Source organism: Nerophis ophidion, linkage group LG24 (genome assembly GCF_033978795.1).
Source record: "Nerophis ophidion isolate RoL-2023_Sa linkage group LG24, RoL_Noph_v1.0, whole genome shotgun sequence".
Taxonomy (NCBI): Eukaryota; Metazoa; Chordata; class Actinopteri; order Syngnathiformes; family Syngnathidae; genus Nerophis; species Nerophis ophidion.
In genome coordinates this window covers 39,248,504-39,256,003 of record NC_084634.1, presented here as the reverse complement: position 1 = coordinate 39,256,003, position 7,500 = coordinate 39,248,504, and the positions used below count along the sequence as shown (strand labels likewise).

General features: G+C 41.7%; 1 protein-coding gene across 2 annotated transcripts in view; it reads right to left on the bottom strand.

The window, feature by feature from the left end:
- The window catches only part of rd3 (retinal degeneration 3, GUCY2D regulator), a 40,229-nt gene that overhangs the window by 22,211 nt on the left and 10,518 nt on the right, over positions 1–7,500 (bottom strand). The gene's annotated exons all lie outside the window — the stretch shown is intronic.

The window sequence follows — 7,500 nt, the reverse complement described above, 5'->3', positions numbered from 1 at the left end:
TATTTCAAGCATGAAAAAAAAAATCATGATTTTGACACAATTGTGTCTCATATTTAAAACAGATGACAGCCAAATGGACTTTGCTGTTTTATTTTCAATGCAACAATAGAAAAGAGGTACTCATATAGTAGTACAGTTGGCACAGTACAGTAGACTGACACTTAATATTTAAACATTTGACATTTCAAACAATTTGAACAGAAATAGTTCATGCACATTCAGATGAATTCTTCAAAATTACAATAAAAACATTTTTAGGAACCGATGTCCCTTTGGGACAGAGGACCCTATTGAATTTCTAAGGTTTTATTATTATTATTATTAGGAACCGATGTCCCTTTGGGACAGAGGACCCTATTGAATTTCAAAGGTTTTATTATTATTATTATTAGGAACCGATGTCCCTTTGGGACAAAGGACCCTTTTGAATTTCTAAGGTTTTATTATTATTATTATTAAGAACCGATGTCCCTTTGGGACAGAGGACCCTTTTGAATTTCTAAGGTTTTATTATTATTATTATTAGGAACCGATGTCCCTTTGGGACAGAGGACCCTATTGAATTTCTAAGGTTTTATTATTATTATTATTATTAGGAACCGATGTCCCTTTGGGACAGAGGACCCTATTGAATTTCTAAGGTTTTATTAATAGGGACCGATGTCCCTCTGGGAAAGAGGACCCTATTTTATTTCTAAGGTTTTATTATTATTATTATACCACCCCCTCTTTGAGCTGTAATTTGACCCACTCAACATGCTTCAAAACTCACCAAACTTGACACACACATCAGGACTGGCAAAAATTGCAATCTAATCAAAAAGCCTAACCCAAAAACTCAAAATTGCGCTCTTGCGCCCCCTAGGAAGAAAACACAGACAAAACTGCTTGCAACTTCCGGTAGGAATGTCGTAGAGACATGAAACAAAAACCTCTATGTAGGTCTCACTTAGACCTACATGTAGATTAACTACGATCAAAGTATTGGACAGGACGTCGAAATGTGTAAATAAAGTTGTACTTTATATAAGAAAAATGTGGGGATACAAACGGTACAAAACGATCCTTATATCTTGTTATCCGTCATTCATTCATCACCCGAAGGCTTGTAAACTCAGTCTCATCAACCACAGTGCACCTGCTCCCGCTCCTTTCATTACATCCGGTTTGCCGCAATGCATTGTGGAACATGTAGTATTTTAGTTAACCCTTTGTTAGGCTATAAAATAGATAACAAACCAATCCAGTGTCAGCATTTCTCAAATAATCAATATCAAATACATGTTTAAATCAAATCAATTCACTTTAACTCTTTTTAGCTTTAAATAATAATAGATCAATGTATCAGCAATAAATCCAGCATGCAAATTATGGAATGACCATCACACATGAACTATATAACCCATAAGTTACAACACTACATTTTAAAATTGACATCCTTCAGCAAAAATCAACAGGAAGTTGGCAATTCCCCCTTCAAAACAAAAGTTTTGTAAAACCTGCCACCTTTTTTCAAACATTATCTCCTCTGAGCGCGTTTGTTGCGTCGGCTTCAAACTCGCACAGGAAAGAAATTGAACCCTTCTGATTAAAAGTTGAGCCTTCAAAGAACCGCTACGCTGACGCTGCTGCCGTCTGAAGATGGCCGCTTAAAAGCAGGAAGCACCAGCGTGACCACACAACGCAGAGAAGGTAGGTAATGTGCAGGTAAAGATATGTTGACTGCGTGAAAGAAGGAGGCACCAGTTTGACTCCAGGATACAGAGAAGGTAGGTAATGTGCAGGTAAAGACATGTTGTCTGGGTGATGGCAGGAAGCACCAGTTTGACTCCAGGATACAGAGAAGGTAGGTAATGTGCAGGTAAAGACATGTTGTCTGGGTGATGGCAGGAAGCACCAGTTTGACTCCAGGATACAGAGTAGGTAGGTAATGTGCAGGTAAAGATATGTTGACTGCGTGAAAGAAGGAGGCACCAGTTTGACTCCAGGATACAGAGAAGGTAGGTAACGTGCAGGTAAAGATATGTTGTCTGGGTGATGGCAGGAAGCACCAGGGTGTATGGGTGACAGAAAGAAACCCCAGTGTGACCCCAGGATGCAGGGAAGGTAGGTAATGTGCAGGTAAAGGTATGTTGAATGGGTAAAGGCAGGAAACACCAGCAAAAGTCGGTCCCGTCCATTGACAAGCGGAATGTTCTTGTTCTATTGGCGGATCATTTTGTTTAGTTCAAATAAAATATCCCTCATTTTTGTATTGTTTTTTCCTTGTTTTTGAACACTGACGTTTTGCAGTGTACTGTTTTCTTATTTCACACGCACACACACACACACACACACACACACACACACACACACACACACACACACGTGTCCAGGCAGGTCCACCAACATTACAGTACACATATGCAGGGGTTGCCATGGCAACGGCTACATTCCACCAGTATTACTGCACACCAGGGGTCTCCAACTCAACCATGATGAACTATGAAAGTTTAGCACAAAAAAATAGAACTCGTGGACCGCGAGGTGGAGACCCGCTAAGTGTCAACATGTCCGCCCAGCTTGAGGGGAACAGATGGGAAGGCGAGCTCTTCCCCCCGGAGCCTGACATGACCGGGGCTAATCCCCTAAAGCCCTGTTTTTCCAACCACCGTGCCGCGGCACACTGGTGTGCCGTTAGCTACAGTCTGGTGTGCCGTGGGAGATGATCTAATTTCACCTATTTGGGTTAAAAATACTTGATGCAAAGCAGTATTTATAATCTGAAAATGAAGTGTTGTTGAGTGTCGATGCCGTCTAGAACTGTGGTCTTCAACCTTTTTTGGAAACAAGGCACATTTTTGTTCATTGATTGAAAAATGCGGAGGCACATCACTGGAAGAAAACATTAAAAATGTAAACTCTGTGGTTGATGTTGACAGTAAAAAGTTGTTGTCGCAGTTATTGGATATGACTTTAAAGCATAAGCAAGCACGCATGACTATAGCTCTTGTCTCAAAGTAGGTGTAACATAATAGTGAAAGTCCAGTCCATAGTGGATCTAAAATAATAGTGAGAGTCCAGTCCATAGTGGATCTAACATAATAGTGAGAGTCCAGTCCATAGTGGATCTAACATAATAGTGAGAGTCCAGTCCATAGTGGATCTAACATAATAGTGAGAGTCCAGTCCATAGTGAATCTAACATAATAGTGAGAGTCCAGTCCATAGTGGATCCAACATAATAGTGAGAGTCCAGTCCATAGTGGATCCAACATAATAGTGCGAGTCCAGTCCATAGTGTATCTAACATAATAGTGAGAGTCCAGTCCATAGTGGATCTAAAATAATAGTGAGAGTCCAGTCCATAGTGGATCTAACATAATAGTGAGAGTCCAGTCCATAGTGGATCCAATATAATAGTGAGAGTCCAGTCCATAGTGGATCTAACATAATAATGAGAGTCCAGTCCATAGTGGATCTAACATAATAATGAGAGTCCAGTCCATAGTGGATCTAACATAATAGTGAGAGTCCAGTCCATAGTGGATCTAACATAGTAGTGAGAGTCCAGTCCATAGTGGATCTAACATAATAGTGAGAGTCCAGTCCATAGTGGATCTAACATAATAGTGAGAGTCCAGTCCATAGTGGATCTAACATAATAGTGAGAGTCCAGTCCATAGTGAATCTAACATAATAGTGAGAGTCCAGACCATAGTGGATCCAACATAATAGTGAGAGTCCAGTCCATAGTGGATCCAACATAATAGTGCGAGTCCAGTCCATAGTGTATCTAACATAATAGTGAGAGTCCAGTCCATAGTGGATCAAACATAATAGTGTGAGAGTCCAGTCCATAGTGGATCTAACATAATACTGAGAGTCCAGTCCATAGTGGATCTAAAATAATAGTGAGAGTCCAGTCCATAGTGGATCTAACATAATAGTGAGAGTCCAGTCCATAGTGGATCTAACATAATAGTGAGAGTCCAGTCCATAGTGGATCTAACATAATAGTGAGAGTCCAGTCCATAGTGAATCTAACATAATAGTGAGAGTCCAGTCCATAGTGGATCCAACATAATAGTGAGAGTCCAGTCCATAGTGGATCCAACATAATAGTGCGAGTCCAGTCCATAGTGTATCTAACATAATAGTGAGAGTCCAGTCCATAGTGGATCTAAAATAATAGTGAGAGTCCAGTCCATAGTGGATCTAACATAATAGTGAGAGTCCAGTCCATAGTGGATCCAATATAATAGTGAGAGTCCAGTCCATAGTGGATCTAACATAATAATGAGAGTCCAGTCCATAGTGGATCTAACATAATAATGAGAGTCCAGTCCATAGTGGATCTAACATAATAGTGAGAGTCCAGTCCATAGTGGATCTAACATAGTAGTGAGAGTCCAGTCCATAGTGGATCTAACATAATAGTGAGAGTCCAGTCCATAGTGGATCTAACATAATAGTGAGAGTCCAGTCCATAGTGGATCTAACATAATAGTGAGAGTCCAGTCCATAGTGAATCTAACATAATAGTGAGAGTCCAGACCATAGTGGATCCAACATAATAGTGAGAGTCCAGTCCATAGTGGATCCAACATAATAGTGCGAGTCCAGTCCATAGTGTATCTAACATAATAGTGAGAGTCCAGTCCATAGTGGATCAAACATAATAGTGTGAGAGTCCAGTCCATAGTGGATCTAACATAATAGTGAGAGTCCAGTCCATAGTGGATCTAACATAATAGTGAGAGTCCAGTCCATAGTGGATCCAACATAATAGTGAGAGTCCAGTCCATAGTGGATCTAACATAATAATGAGAGTCCAGTCCATAGTGGATCTAACATAATAGTGAGAGTCCAGTCCATAGTGGATCTAACATAATAGTGAGAGTCCAGTCCATAGTGGATCTAACATAATAGTGAGAGTCCAGTCCATAGTGGATCTAACATAATAGTGAGAGTCCAGTCCATAGTGAATCTAACATAATAGTGAGAGTCCAGTCCATAGTGGATCCAACATAATAGTGAGAGTCCAGTCCATCGTGGATCTAACATAATAGTGAGAGTCCAGTCCATAGTGGATCTAACATAATAGTGAGAGTCCAGTCCATAGTGGATCCAACATAATAGTGAGAGTCCAGTCCATAGTGGATCCAACATAATAGTGAGAGTCCAGTCCATAGTGGATCTAACATAATAATGAGAGTCCAGTCCATAGTGGATCTAACATAATAGTGAGAGTCCAGTCCATAGTGGATCTAACATAATAGTGAGAGTCCAGTCCATAGTGGATCTAACATAATAGTGAGAGTCCAGTCCATAGTGGATCTAACATAATAGTGAGAGTCCAGTCCATAGTGAATCTAACATAATAGTGAGAGTCCAGTCCATAGTGGATCCAACATAATAGTGAGAGTCCAGTCCATAGTGGATCCAACATAATAGTGCGAGTCCAGTCCATAGTGTATCCAACATAATAGTGAGAGTCCAGTCCATAGTGGATCTAACATAATAGTGAGAGTCCAGTCCATAGTGGATCTAACATAATAGTGAGAGTCCAGTCCATAGTGGATCCAACATAATAGTGAGAGTCCAGTCCATAGTGGATCTAACATAATAGTGAGAGTCCGGTCCATAGTGGATCTAATATAATAGTGAGAGTCCAGTCCATAGTGGATCTAACATAATAGTGAGAGTCCAGTCCATAGTGGATCTAACATAATAGTGAGAGTCCAGTCCATAGTGGATCTAACATAATAGTGAGAGTCCAGTCCATAGTGGATCTAACATAATAGTGAGAGTCCAGTCCATAGTGAATCTAACATAATAGTGAGAGTCCAGTCCATAGTGGATCCAACATAATAGTGAGAGTCCAGTCCATAGTGGATCCAACATAATAGTGCGAGTCCAGTCCATAGTGTATCCAACATAATAGTGAGAGTCCAGTCCATAGTGGATCTAACATAATAGTGAGAGTCCAGTCCATAGTGGATCTAACATAATAGTGAGAGTCCAGTCCATAGTGGATCCAACATAATAGTGAGAGTCCAGTCCATAGTGGATCTAACATAATAGTGAGAGTCCGGTCCATAGTGGATCTAATATAATAGTGAGAGTCCAGTCCATAGTGGATCTAACATAATAGTGAGAGTCCAGTCCATAGTGGATCTAACATAATAGTGAGAGTCCAGTCCATAGTGGATCTAACATAATAGTGAGAGTCCAGTCCATAGTGGGACCAGCAGGAGACCATCCTGAGCGGAGACAGGTCAGCAGTGTAGAGATGTCCCCAACCAATGCACCCCGGGTCCCGACTCTGGACAGCCAGCACTTCATCCATGGCCACCAGACCTGCCCCCTCCCAAACCCTCCACGAGGGAGAGGAGGGCAGAGCAGAAAAGAAACGGCAGATCAACTGGTCTAAAAAGGGAGTCTATTTAAAGGCTAGAGTATACAAATGAATTTTAAGATGGGACTTAAATGCTTCTACTGAAGTAGCATCTCTAACTGTTACCTGTAGAACATTCCAGAGTACTGGAGCCCCAATAGAAAACGCTCAATAGTCCGCAGACTTTTTTTGGGCTCTGGGAATCACTAATAAGCCGGAGTTCTTTGAAGGCAGATTTCTTGCCGGGACATATGGTACAACACAGTCGGCAAGATAGACAACTTCACTACTTCTGGGGTTTGTAGATTGTGGCGCTGGAGCAGAAAGTGGAGTTGGAGCTTGAGCAGCCGGTGGGAAAGGGTAAGGAGCTGGTGCTTTTGCAGCTGTAGCCGCCCTCACATCCCGCTAAGGAAGAGCATTCAAGGCGCCGTCTGCAGTTGGAGGGAGGAGCCTTTGACCCACGACCTCAACGTGAGCAGAAGCCAAGAGTGGGAGCGAGGAGGTCTGGAAGAGGGCTTCTGCTTCCTCGTTTGATCTGAAGCCAAAGTACTCACCTACTCTGTGGCCTCGGGGTTAGAGTGTCCGCCCTGAGTTCAAACCCCGGCCGAGTCGTACCAAAGACTTAAAAAATGGGAGCCATTACCTCCCTGCTTGGCACTCAGCATCTAGGGTTGGAATTGGGGGTTAAATCACCAAAAATGATACCCGGGCGTGGACACCGCTGCTGCTGCTCACTGCTCCCCTCACCTCCCAGGGGGTGAACAAGGGGTCAAATGCAGAGGACACATTTCACCACACCAAGAGTGTGTGTGACTATCATTGGTACTTTAACTTTAACTATCAATCAGAACTTTACAATTATACAAGTTTTTTATAAAAATCTTCTACTCTGTCAGCTGAAGTTCTAAGTATTTAATGAATAGAGAATGGTTTTGAATCGGAAAAATATCGTTTTTCAATCGAGAATAGAGTTGAATCGAAAAAAAAAAGATTTATATTGGAATCGTGACCACAAGAATCGATATTGAATCTAATTGTTGGACACCCAAAGATTAGCCCTAGGGCACACCACTCATAAGGGGGCATGTTTTCTTTTCGGGCTTGGGACAGGCGCTCGGCGT